Raw genomic sequence first — 12,402 nt, 5'->3', positions numbered from 1 at the left:
TTCGCCTATTTCCGTCAACATTGTGTATTTTAGCCCCGACTTGCGAAAACTATCCGTAACTATGGTTACATACACATACTACCCGTCATTATAATCCGTTTTTCATGTTTACTCCATTGCCGTACCACGTGAGCACCCTCGCGCACCATGTGACCAGACGTCGTAACCATAGAGTTAAAACCATAGAGCACGGCCGCATAGAGCGCTGCATGCCGAGCATCGCGAGGAGAGAGCTACCGATCTACGGACTCGGTAAGAAACGGCTAATTTAATTGGGTTAGTACTAGCCAGAGCACAGTTGTATGTTTCGATTTACTGAGACATATTTATTCATTTGTATTTTTGCAGCAGACTTTGACACGCTGCATCACTCCAACCAAGGTCAGTGTACACTTCCGTGTTTTATATCCCACTTCGTACGTTTTCTCTAAGCACAAACCTCTGTAGAAGGTTATAAAGGGCAAATCCAAACATCCGTTCTCAGTACTATCAATGTTGAAACTGTGATTTATTACTGTTTAATTTTATAGACAATCATTGTTGTTTTCATTATGGTACCAATGACGATATATTATTGTTTCGAGATATAATGGAAGTCCCCTGAGGAAGGGCGGTATGCTTGAAATGCATTGGGCAATATAATTATTTTGAAATATGATATACAATATTTTTACAAAACATTCTTGAAAAATATGAATTTTGAAAATCTTCGCTATGAATAAATGAATTACCAATCATTTAATAACGTTTCATGAAAGTTTATGAAAAGAAAAAAGTAGTGCATGGATGGAATGCATCTTGTGACACAAGATCCATATCTTTATTCATTTACACTTTAATCTTGGGAGCCCAGCAAGATTACCATTCTATGCACCAACGACTACACAAACATATAAGGAACTAAACCAATTTTACATTATTCACCCAGAGTGCGGAACCAAACACAATCCATTTGAATCATATCAACACATTTTCCCATAGACACAGATTGGGTGAAACCCTTTGATACATCTGGCCCTATGTGCTTCAACTGTGACGTCAGCTTAAAGTAATTTAACATCAGAAGTGCATTTTCTTTGTGCTAATACAAATCGTATCTTACCTGCGATGCATGTTAAAATTAACTAAATACACCATCCTGCTAGCATGCACTTGTAATTTTTGCTAAAATGATATGCAATGGTTAATTTTTTAATGTACATTTTTTACTGCAGTCACATGGCAGACGCATATGGGGGCATAATGTCAAGACAATTATCAACGATTTAGCGTCTGTTTTCGGGCGAAAAGCGGCAATAATTTTATCCCACTATCAGCAAGGACACGCTAGCGTGTGATTCTTTGCCTCAGCGCCCGTTTTCATAACGCCCAACCTCGCAATGCTAATTATATGCACAGTGGGCGATCCTTACTAAAAACACCTGGAAAATGTCGCTAACACAACTATCTCCTAACATAAATCTTGCAGCAAACCCGCGTAGCGATATGAAAAGTAGCGCTAACCGCGCTTATCGCTGGTTTCTCAACACATGCTTACAATCTGACTTAGCCATTATATCCTATTGGAGGTGGATTGTATGGATGAGTCCACCCTGCCCTATCTACAAGGATTTGCCTATTGATGTGCTTTTATCACTGGATTTCCAGCGATAATCACACATTTTTACGCTATCACTGATTTTTTTATCGCCTTGGAGTTAGACGTTGATGATAACACGCTAACTCAGCGATATAAACCAGCGATAGACGGCGATATTCAAATTTGCGCTAAGCTCGAATTGCTATATTTACCGCTACCTGTTGATAATATGCCCCATAGGCTGCAACATTTTTCGCTTTTTGTAAATTGTTTGGCGAATACTTGCAATAGAAAATAAAATAAAAGGTAACTGTCACAGCAGCTTTCCAAAGCCATATCTGTGGGCTTTGGCAGTGTTTGCTGGATTTTTATTCCAATTCTCAGGGTTTTTTTTAAGCTGCAATCCGGAATACTCATAACCTCTCTATTTTGAGTAGCTGGGCAAAAAACAGGCCAATTTGGCAAAAAGTCTATTCAGTGACTGTCAAAGATTTTTTGTTTTGATAGCAACAGTATTTACAAACCCATAAGGAATCATTGCACCTAATTTGTATGCATCAATATAGCTATATATAAGATGTGTATACAAAACACCACCATTTCAACTGTTGTGTTTCTAATTATTCAAAAGCAACTTCATCTTTTTAATCTGACTGTTCATCTGAGACGATGTTGTGGGAAAGCATTCAAACTCACCCATTAAATAGTACAGTTTTACGCAGTCATCTTTAACAAGTTTTTCCTTTGTTTACTAGAGTCAGTTACTTATTTTAGGAAAGAGGAGTATAATGTGGTGATGATGGTTAGGCTTCACCATGCAATACTCTCACAATGCCCAAAAAAGGTCCTTGGGTTCACAATTATAAATCCTTACCTCAGTACTGGTAGAGTGGCAAAGACCTGTAAGGCTTTACTAGAGGAACGTGTTAGGCATTTCAGAGCACCAACAGGGACTATTGTCCACATGCATCAAGGTAAATTGCATGGGTAGAAATTCCTTAATTGCGATTCTCAATTAGAGAATCGCAATTAACGAATTTTAAGAAATCGCAATGTTTTTTGCGAATTTCTTAATGAATTGCATTTTGCAATTCCTTAATTGCGATTCCTTAATTTTCACAATTAAGGAATCGCAAAATGGAACAATGATGCATGTGGGGGTATAAGTAATTAGCACAACTCAAAAGAAATCAAACACTAATTTATAAAAATAAAGCTGGCTGTTATATAAATTTAGACACTAAAATGAAGTAAATAAGAGAAGTATAACCAGAATTTTGAATTTTAGAAGCAACATTTAATCAGTGCCAAACAGTACTGCAAAGCTTTATCATTGTGGTTTATGGTAAAAGGCACTACTGACAATCGGTCACTTGCAAGTAGAGTTGTGTGGAACCCAAGGAGGGTAAAGGCGATGTGGGTCCCAGGACCAACACACAATAGTCAGTTCGATTTTACCTGGCTTGAGAAGCCAAGGTTCAGAGTTATCCTGGCTATCCATGGTGCAGGAGCGGGAGCAGCGGGGGAGCTGGTTTTACTGCTTGCAAGGTGCTGATGTGAAACAGGGTGCAAAAAGGCGACAACAAAGCCAATGCTGACATAAGATGAAGGTTTTGCAGAGTTCCTTCAAGGGGCAGAGTCGAGTAAAGGGAGTGGTTGCCAGACTGGCTATTGACAATCCTTAGCAGCAGTAACGTCAGAAGTAAGTTATTTCGACATTCAGAGGTCCGGGGAAAAACGGTAGCTGCCTGAAACTTAATGGAGGTCAGGACTACATTTCCTACAATGAACCATCTACTTCTGAGTGATCCCTCAGAGGGCCTGATGGCCAAGGATTATTTGTTTCCAGAATGTTTTTTTACCTGTGGTGTGAAGGGGACTAGTGCCATTAGTCCAGGGGAGTCTAGATTCACCTTTAGTTCACAAGGGGCCCCTCTGTCTGGGGGAACCAGGCTTTGGTCCAGGATGAGTTGCAGTCGTGCAGTTCCAGAAAGGTTGCCATAGATGCAGAGCATCATGCCTTTGGTGTGTGTACATCCTGTTGTTGCAGACATGGGTTTCCTCTTTGTACTTTGTTGCAAATCAGATCAGAACTGAGGATCTGGTGTCAGGGGTGGTCCTTAAAGCCTAGATTTAGGGGTGTGGGTGCAAGTGGCAAATGCGCTACTAACACCAGCGGCTAATCTGTCCCTGAAGTGACCAGATCTGGGGGGGGGTTCACCTTTTCTACCCAGAAAACCTGTAATGTACCACTTTTAAAAATGGCAGAAGTCTTCCTCAGCTGTACATAACAGGCAGTCCACCCTAGCGGTGTAACTAGCCATTGGGTATTGTACACCTTTTGAATACCTAATTTTCCACCTTCCCAGGTGCTAAGGTGCCGACAGGCATGAGGTTGTTTCCTCCTTTAGAATGCAGCCTTTGAAGCTCACTGGCTTGATGTGCTACTTCACTAGCTATCCTATCAGGGAGGGACGTGTGAGCTCCTTCCTAACCAGGCCATTGTTTCTGACTCATGGGAGAGTTCACACTTTCAGGCAGGGGGACAGATTCCTATCTTGGTTGCAGCAGCTGCAGGCTAGCAGCAAGAGCATAGGAAAGGCTGGGGAAACCCTGTGGGAAACCTCTAGTGTAGCCACCTGGGTATATGCCACATCGTCCTTAACACAAGATTTGTGTCAGGGGTGATGAGGCTCTTTGTTTGATACCAAAAGTGACATATTTAGGCTGTGCCATGATGGAGCTGCCAACCTAGCGTTTGCTCGGTTGCCAGCCCATGTCATCCTGTTGTCTGCCTATCACTTATAGTAGCCTTTAATGGTAAATGCCACTATAGGGACACATAAGCTTCCACTTACAAGTCCATACCTTAATACACCCTGCTTCCTGGGTTTAGGGGGCTACCTTAGGGTTGAGCACATTTATTAAAGGTAGTGCATTGACTTTGCCTCGAGGTAGTGAGGGCAAAGTTGTGTTTCAGCAGTTTGAATTGCTCCTGCAGTCTGCAAAGGCAGGCCTGCTGTCAGTAGTTTACTTGGGTCAATCAGGGTGGCACAAATAGGGTTTCAGGCTCTGTTGTCCTCTTTAATACACATGCCCTGGGTGCCATTGGTATTATATACTATGGACTTATAAGGGGGTTAACATACTTGCTAAGTGGGGGTCAATTCACACATATCACTTTTAGGAAGAGAGTACTGGCACTGGAGCCTAGGCAGTAGGCTCAAGTGCACTTTCAGAGTCCTACCCATCAGCATTGGTTCAAACAGTGGGTGGTGGGGGGGGGCTGACCATACGAAAAGGAAACCTTCATACATGACCTCCCAGATGAAAGATGATAAGCAACTAACCTATACCCTGGTAGTTCTCATTGTTATTTGCGTAAGTGGAAAAACCTGGAAAGGCCATCTGCATTGGCATGGTTAGTCCCTGGTCTGTGTTCCACTGAAAAGTCCATACCCTGCAGGGAAATGGACTTCCTCAACAATTTGTAGTTCTCTCCTCTCGTATGCATTAGCCATCTGAGATGCATGCAGTTAGTTTAAACTTTAAAATGTGTTCCAAACAAGTAGGGTTTCTGCTTCTTCAGAGACCAAACTATAGTAAAGGCTTCTCTCTCAATGACACTCCAACACTACTCTCTAGGAAGAAGTCACCTGCTGATTTAGGCAACTGGTTGATCCTAGCCCTCATCATTTGTTTGTGACAACACTGTCCCAATCGCATGTTCAGAAGCAGCTGTTTGGACAATGAACTATTTTCCATAGTCTGGTGCCCTCAGGACAGGTACTGAGCACATTGCCGTCTTCAGGGTGTCAAAGTCCTTTTGGCATCCTGTGGTCCAGATTACCTTCTTAAGCTGCTTTTTGGAGGTAAGTTCAGTGAGTGCGGACCCAATGGTACACATTCACAAACCTCCTGCTGTACCTAGTGAAGCCAAGGAGAGCCCTGACTTCCCTGGGGTTTGGAAGCCTCCACCTCCAGAATGGTCTGGCTCTTGGGTTGGAAAGGATGAATTTTACCTGCAAGGTGGCCCGAGTACACAACAGAACTCTGCCCTCTCTGGTACTTGCTGGCCTTGATAGTTAGGCCTGCCCTGATGCAGGGCCTGTAAATCTTCCCCCAGTTAGACCAGGTGAACCTCCCACGTGGAACTAAAGACAGGTATATCATCTAGATATGCAGCCCTAAAGTTGTCCAGGCCTGAAATAACTTGATTCACCAATCTGTGGAAAGTGGCAGGTGCATTTTTCAGACCAAAAGGTATAACTTTAAATTGTCAGTGGCATTCTGGGTTTGAAAATGCTGACATCTCCATTGCTCCCTAGGTGAATCCAATCTGCCAGTACCTTGACCTTAAATAAAAGTACGCAATAATGTGTCTGTACCCAGCTTGTCAATAAACACATGTGCTTTTGAGATGGGGTTTGCATCTGTTTTAGAACCTGGATGTAAGCCCCTGTAATCCACACAGAAACTCATCTCTGGTTTTCCAGCAATTGAGTGAGCTTTGGGGACCTGTACCACTGGTCGGAGGGTTCAATCACCACTAGCACTAGCATCTTGCTTACCTCAGCTTTGATGCATACTTTGACATGATCAGACAGCTTGTATATTTTGTTTTTGACAGGGAGGCTGTCACCAGTGTGCACATCATGGGTACACCATGTTGTCTGACCAGGGGTCAAAGAAATTAGTTCAGCTAACTTTCCTAGGGCTTGCCTGCAGTCAGCTTGTCGTTCGTCAGTCAGACAGTCTGATAAATCTACACCCTCTAATGAACCATGTTGTGGGTTGTTAGATGGTAGGTCACTTTTCTTCTCCTGGCCTCTATGAGTGACCATGAGCATGGTCATGTCAGCTCTGTACTGGTGTGGCTTTAGGCGGATCGCATGGAGCACTCTATGAGGACTCCTAGGGGTGCCAAAGCCTACCAAGTAAGTGACTTCCTCTTCCTTCTCCAAAATAGGATAGGGCCCAGTCTACTTATCTTTGACGACCCGGGGAGCCACAAGCTCCAATACTCACACCAACTGACCTGGTTGTTACTCTACCAATGCTGACCTTAGGTCATGCCAGTGCTTGATTACTAAGCTCCTGGCTAACCTCCAAATGTTTGTTTGCTCTCTTCATGTATTCAGCCATGAATGAACGCAGGCCAAGTACACACTCCACTGTGTCCTGTTTAGGCTCTTAGAGAGGTTTCTCTATCATTCTCTCACCAAACTTAGGGGACCCGTACAGGATGGGTAAACAATAGTTCAAAAAGGCTGAATCTAACTCCCTTTTGTGTCACCTCTCTGCAGGCAACCAAGAGGAAAAAATATAGTACATTCTATCTCCTTCTGCTTTTTTCAGGGAGGCCCATTATCATGCCTTTCATGAGTTTTTTAAATCTATCAACTAAATCATTTGTCTAAAGGTAATAGGGGGTGGTTAACTTGTAGCTCACTCCACATTCAACCCACATAGCTTTTGGGTATGCAGACATGAAGCTTGTCCCTCTATTTAAGACAACCCCTTAGGGAAATACTACCCTAGTGAAGACACCAAAGAGGGCCTTTATCACTGTAAGGGCAGTGGCAGTCCTGAGGGGAATTGCTTCCAGGTATCTAGTGACACGGCCTACTACCACTAGAATTAATCTGTTCCCAGATGCAGTTTGAGGGTCAAGGGGGCCAACAATGTCAATCTCTACACTCGCAAAGGGATTCCCAAACACTGGAAGTGGAATTAACGGAGACTTTGGTTGTGCCTCCATCTTCCTACTGGCTTGACAGGTGACATAGGAGCGACAAAACACCTTCACTTTTCTAGACCTCTTTGGCCAGTAAAAATTGGCAACCAATCAGTCCCAGGTGTTGGTTTGTTCCAGATGTCCACCTAGGGGGATGTCATGTGCTAAGGTCAGAATAAACTCTCTGTACACCTGGGGGACCTCCACTCTCCTGGTTACCCTCCTTTGGGGCCTCTGGCCTCAGTGTATGGAGCCTATCTTCCCAGTAGACCCTATGGGTGACACAGACATGTCTATCTTCTTGCCTTGACGTTTGCTGCCTAAAGCCTTCAAGATGTTGGCATGTCTTTTGCCCTTAGCATAGGTCCTCTCTGGAGGGTCCCCATGTACTTAGGAGCTCTGCCAGATCCGGCCAGACTCCTTCAGCTGCTGTGCCCTCCTCAGGCACCAGGACATGTCCCTCAGGAGAACTTCCTCTTTGGTCCTGTGAGCTCTCTGAAGCTACCTTAGAAGATCGCTTGCCCTTTCTCATGCTCTGGGTGCCCTGCCCCACTATTTCAGAATCTAAGCTCTCACGGATTCCTTGATATGCTGCTTGTGCTCTTATGGTAACACACAACCACTCAGGGAGACCAAGCATTTCTGCACGAGCCTTCCTTTCAATTTCTGCCCAAGCAGAAGGCTTCAGATCATTTCCCAACTGACACTCCATTGACATGACAGGTCATTCAACCATCTTCTTTCGGACAGTAACCCCTCCCCACTCTAATTTACCATGGCCATTGGATGGCGCTCAGTCCCATTGTCAGCATTGGAAACCTGGTTATTAACACCGGGTATCATTTGGCCTGGGAAAACCAGACTATCAGACACCAAAGTGACACTGGCACATGTATTCCTCACAGCTTCTACCTCAGTCACATTGATTTAAGGCCTTTGTCCATACTTCTCCAGGCTTGGAGGCTAGAGAGCCAGGGATTCAATATCCACCCCACCTCAGGGTATCCTCTGGCATCTCCAGAGTACAATTTCACACCACTCCTATGCTAGCTAATTGCTTAGCTTGTCCACCACCGGAGGACTTTTTGGAGCATGCTGCATCTCATCTCCTATGTCCTTGATGATGATAGTCATGACTTAACCCAGAGGCCTTTGCCGAGTCCCAGTTTTTACCCAGATAAGCTTTGCCTTTGGTCTAGGAGAATTTTTGGGACCCACCTTCCTAAGAAGAATTTGGGACCTTTAGACAACTGCTTTTTTTATCCTTGTTGCTGCTAACCTCTGTCTGTGATGATTGGAAATTAGATTTTATCACAGTCGATAGATTTACCTGGTGTGGTAAATACCTGCTATTCCTTTACTTTACTTTTGTCTTTGTTCTTTTGGTTCAGTTCCTTAAAAGCATTAACTTAATATATTAAGCTGTAGTGTAGTAGACCACCTTCTAAATCATTTTGCCATATATCACCTAGTTATGAAAAGAAAAGGGAGCACAACAATGGAAAGTGTTGAAAAGTGATGCTGGCTCACTGAGGAATTACGACCCATGATGTACGCATCAAAGGCTAATGCATCTCTTTTTAAACATACAAATTAACTTGAAAAGGTTAATGACATGTTTAGGGTCTCAACCTTTTTTGAGTTAAACACACAGATGACTTGTCCTTGCACGTGATATGTGTCCTTAATACCCTCTGGAGCAGGTCCATACTTGACATAATTGTGTTTAAAGTGAATTCGTCTAATGAAATGTAATTAAAAAGAGGAAAAGTTGCTTTAAAAGAACCCACATACTTTCAAAGAAATAATTACTAGTTTCTGCTTCTCCTTCAGTTTAACACAGAAAGCCTGAAACCAGCTTGAATGAGAATTGCACTGCTTTAATTGAATGACATGATTAAAAGCGTCTGGCTTGTAATCCTGCAACAATGCAGAAGATTTCAAGATAAAATGTAAGAACAAGTATTTGCTCCTGCTATGATATATTTAGGATGAAATTCGAAAATTATTACATTTTTGAGTAGTCGCCTTGTGCCCAGAACTATGCTAAAGTTAGGGTTTTTGGGGGTTTACAAAAATACCTTTACCTGCGTTTCACAATCTTTGGCATTTGTAGATTTCTGGGTAGGTCCACTCCTGACCACAGGGGAGGCTCGCTACTGGGCTCAGGAAGGATCGCACCAAGCCAGGTAGAAGATGGGACAGGAGTAAGAAAGCTTTCTAAAATTTAAATTGACTAAGTCAGAGAATGTATTGATTTGCACTAGTTCACCTCCTGGGCTTAATCTTTTTGACATTTTCTACACAAAGGGGCCTTTCACCAACTGAGCTATGTTCGTTTAAATTCCAGCATCGTCGGTGACTGACACTGTTGTCTATGCCCACGGGACAGTTTTTATTAAGGCCTGTTTATTTAACTTCGGCAAACCTTCAACATATTCTTCCTCATCTCTCATTTGCTATCTGTTTCAGCACTAAACACATGTATTTCCTCTTGGCTTCGCCACAGGAACGTGGCATCCTATGTATATCCCCGTAATGTCATCCCATGGTTGCAGCTTGTCCAGCACACAGGCGGACTTCAGCTGAGATTAATTGAAGGGGACCACTGATGGAGCGAGGACTCGTAGAAAAGAGACTTGCTCATTTAGCTTCCTAACATGGTTACGTATTGTGTAAAACTAATACGCACCACATCAAAATAAGGGACAGAGAAACTTGTCTATGTGTTTACTAACATGAATAACTCAAGTGACTTTCTAAAATGGCTGCTAACGGGAAATATTTATTGCGCATGCGTCAACTGCATCTACGCAATATGACAAGCTGTCACTTGGAGGGAATTCTTACCCATGAGCAGAAGGTATTAATATGGCTTCCTGAAGACTTCCATGCTTTGCATCCGCTTGCCTGAAACTAAATGGAGCTATTTTACTAATACTAATGCGGGGAAAAATATTAATAAGTAATGGGAAATTAGAGTAGAGATGAGTGGCATACAGTGAAAACATTTATTCTTTAAAGTAACGTCTGTCTTTCTGGCTTTACTTTTCAGTAAGCATTTGGGCCTCTTGGGTATGTCTGGAGTTAGTCGTACCATATGGGTATCCGCGCATGACAAGTGAAAGTTAGCCTGGAAGAATGACGTGCGGATCAAGAAGAGTGCAAGGCCACAGCCTGCCTGAAGCCGGGAAACTGGCAGTACACAACCTGAATGAATAAAACAACATATTAAAATTATACATTTGCATCGAATGTAATGTGAATGCGGGTGGGAAAATAAAAGCATGAATAAGAATTAAGGGGATGGGTTTATGAGCAAAGGGCTAACTGATAAGACTGATATGTAAGCATTGTGTGTTGAACTTCCCCACCTTGCCCGGCCAACCAAAATTAGTATATTACAATATTGAAACATTAATGGGTGGCACATGAGGATAGAGAAGGTATAATTGAGGTCATTTTTGTTAGTTAGGAAGAGGTCGATGCTGTGATGCTGTGAGGCGTGGGTGCTGTCGGAGAGATGCTGTGAGATGCTGATGAACAACTGAATGCAGAACCTACTATCCAAACTATTAGGTTTAGAAAGAAGAACGCGAAAGAATCTCGAGGTGGAAGAGAGTGTCAGAGAGGGGTGCAACATGATCGTCGGTGTTAGAGAGGTCATCTATCCTGTCCTGAAACTTGTTCTGAAGTCTTTGTCTTCTGATCTATCCCAGGGGACCCCTACCAGCCCTTTTGAAGGGGATTGGTCTTCACACCACCCTAGGTAATTATCAACTTTGTGTGTTTGCAGATGTTCTTTTCTCTCTGTCCTCTCCTTTCTGAGCATAAGTCATTGAAAGTTTGAAGTATTTGTTAATGATTTGATTAATTTAATTTTTCTCTCCTATGAGTGATGGTGAATGTACTGTACTTTGGAGTGGTTCACATGCAAATAATTTAGATAAAGATTTGAAACTTTTTCGAGTCAGTGGTTATTTGCTTCGAGGGTAAAGTTAGAATAGAATTTTCATCATCAACTAGTTCAACTAATGATCCATCAACCAGAGGAAAGAATTGTTTGCTCAGTGAAAGGTTGGTTAGGAATAAGGAATAATCAATCTTGAGGTATGAAAATTAATAAACTTTGACTCCAGCAGTTTACCCAAACTGTGAGTGAATGTTTATGGGCCCAGGTGAGTATGTGGTACTGGAGTGTCTATTGCTGGTTCGCTACTGGATCACCACAATGCTTCAGTCTCTATGATAACTGCCAGTACCAAAGTCTGTTGGACCTGAATACTTCTGTTGGAAAGTTCAGAAATCAACTCCTGTAGTTTGGTGTTAGTTTCCAACTTTTATGGAATGCACACAGAATACCATAAGAATTCCAGGGGATCTTTGAAAGTCATGGGTGGACCAGACCAATTTAGCGTACATTTCCTGGCTTGCAAAACACTCTGCAAACATTTGAGAGTACCCAAAAAGTTGTGAAACTTTGGGCTTTCACAACATGTTGTAGGGCCGGCCCTGGTAATGCTCCATATCATCCCCAACCCAAAATCAGCGGAAAATCCTCAATATTGGCAGACTTTACACCATTTAAAGTGGGGGTTACTAACATAAATTCCACAGATCATTTAATCTGTGAGTCAAAATGTAGAATCTGCAATGCAAATTGCGTTTTTGTGTGCCTATGTAAGTCTAGGGAGCACAATGACATTTAATATTAGGCCTGCTAACTGTATGTCTTTCCTTATAATACATAGACAATACTATGACTCCAAATCTATATTTTTTATCTACTTGCCAAACCTTCTTCAAGCCATGTATTCAGGTCCTCCTCTAGTTGAATGGTAATAGTTCCACCTGCCAGGCACAGTTTGGGGGCAGTGAGAACACTGGTCAGGGAACACTCTTATAGAACTTGCTGCCCTACACTCTTGAGTCGGAACAAGACCACCTCACATTCCTTCAGTTACTGAAGGCATGGCGTTTCACCCTGAGAAATTATAATTTTTCTGTGTTCTCAATTTTTGAATGACAGTTCAAGGAAATGACTATGCATTTTAGTGTCCAATATAAAAAATGGCACTACAACATT

This window comes from Lissotriton helveticus, chromosome 8, assembly GCF_964261635.1.
Source record: "Lissotriton helveticus chromosome 8, aLisHel1.1, whole genome shotgun sequence".
Taxonomy (NCBI): domain Eukaryota; kingdom Metazoa; phylum Chordata; class Amphibia; order Caudata; family Salamandridae; genus Lissotriton; species Lissotriton helveticus.
This window is presented reverse-complemented; position numbering follows the sequence as displayed.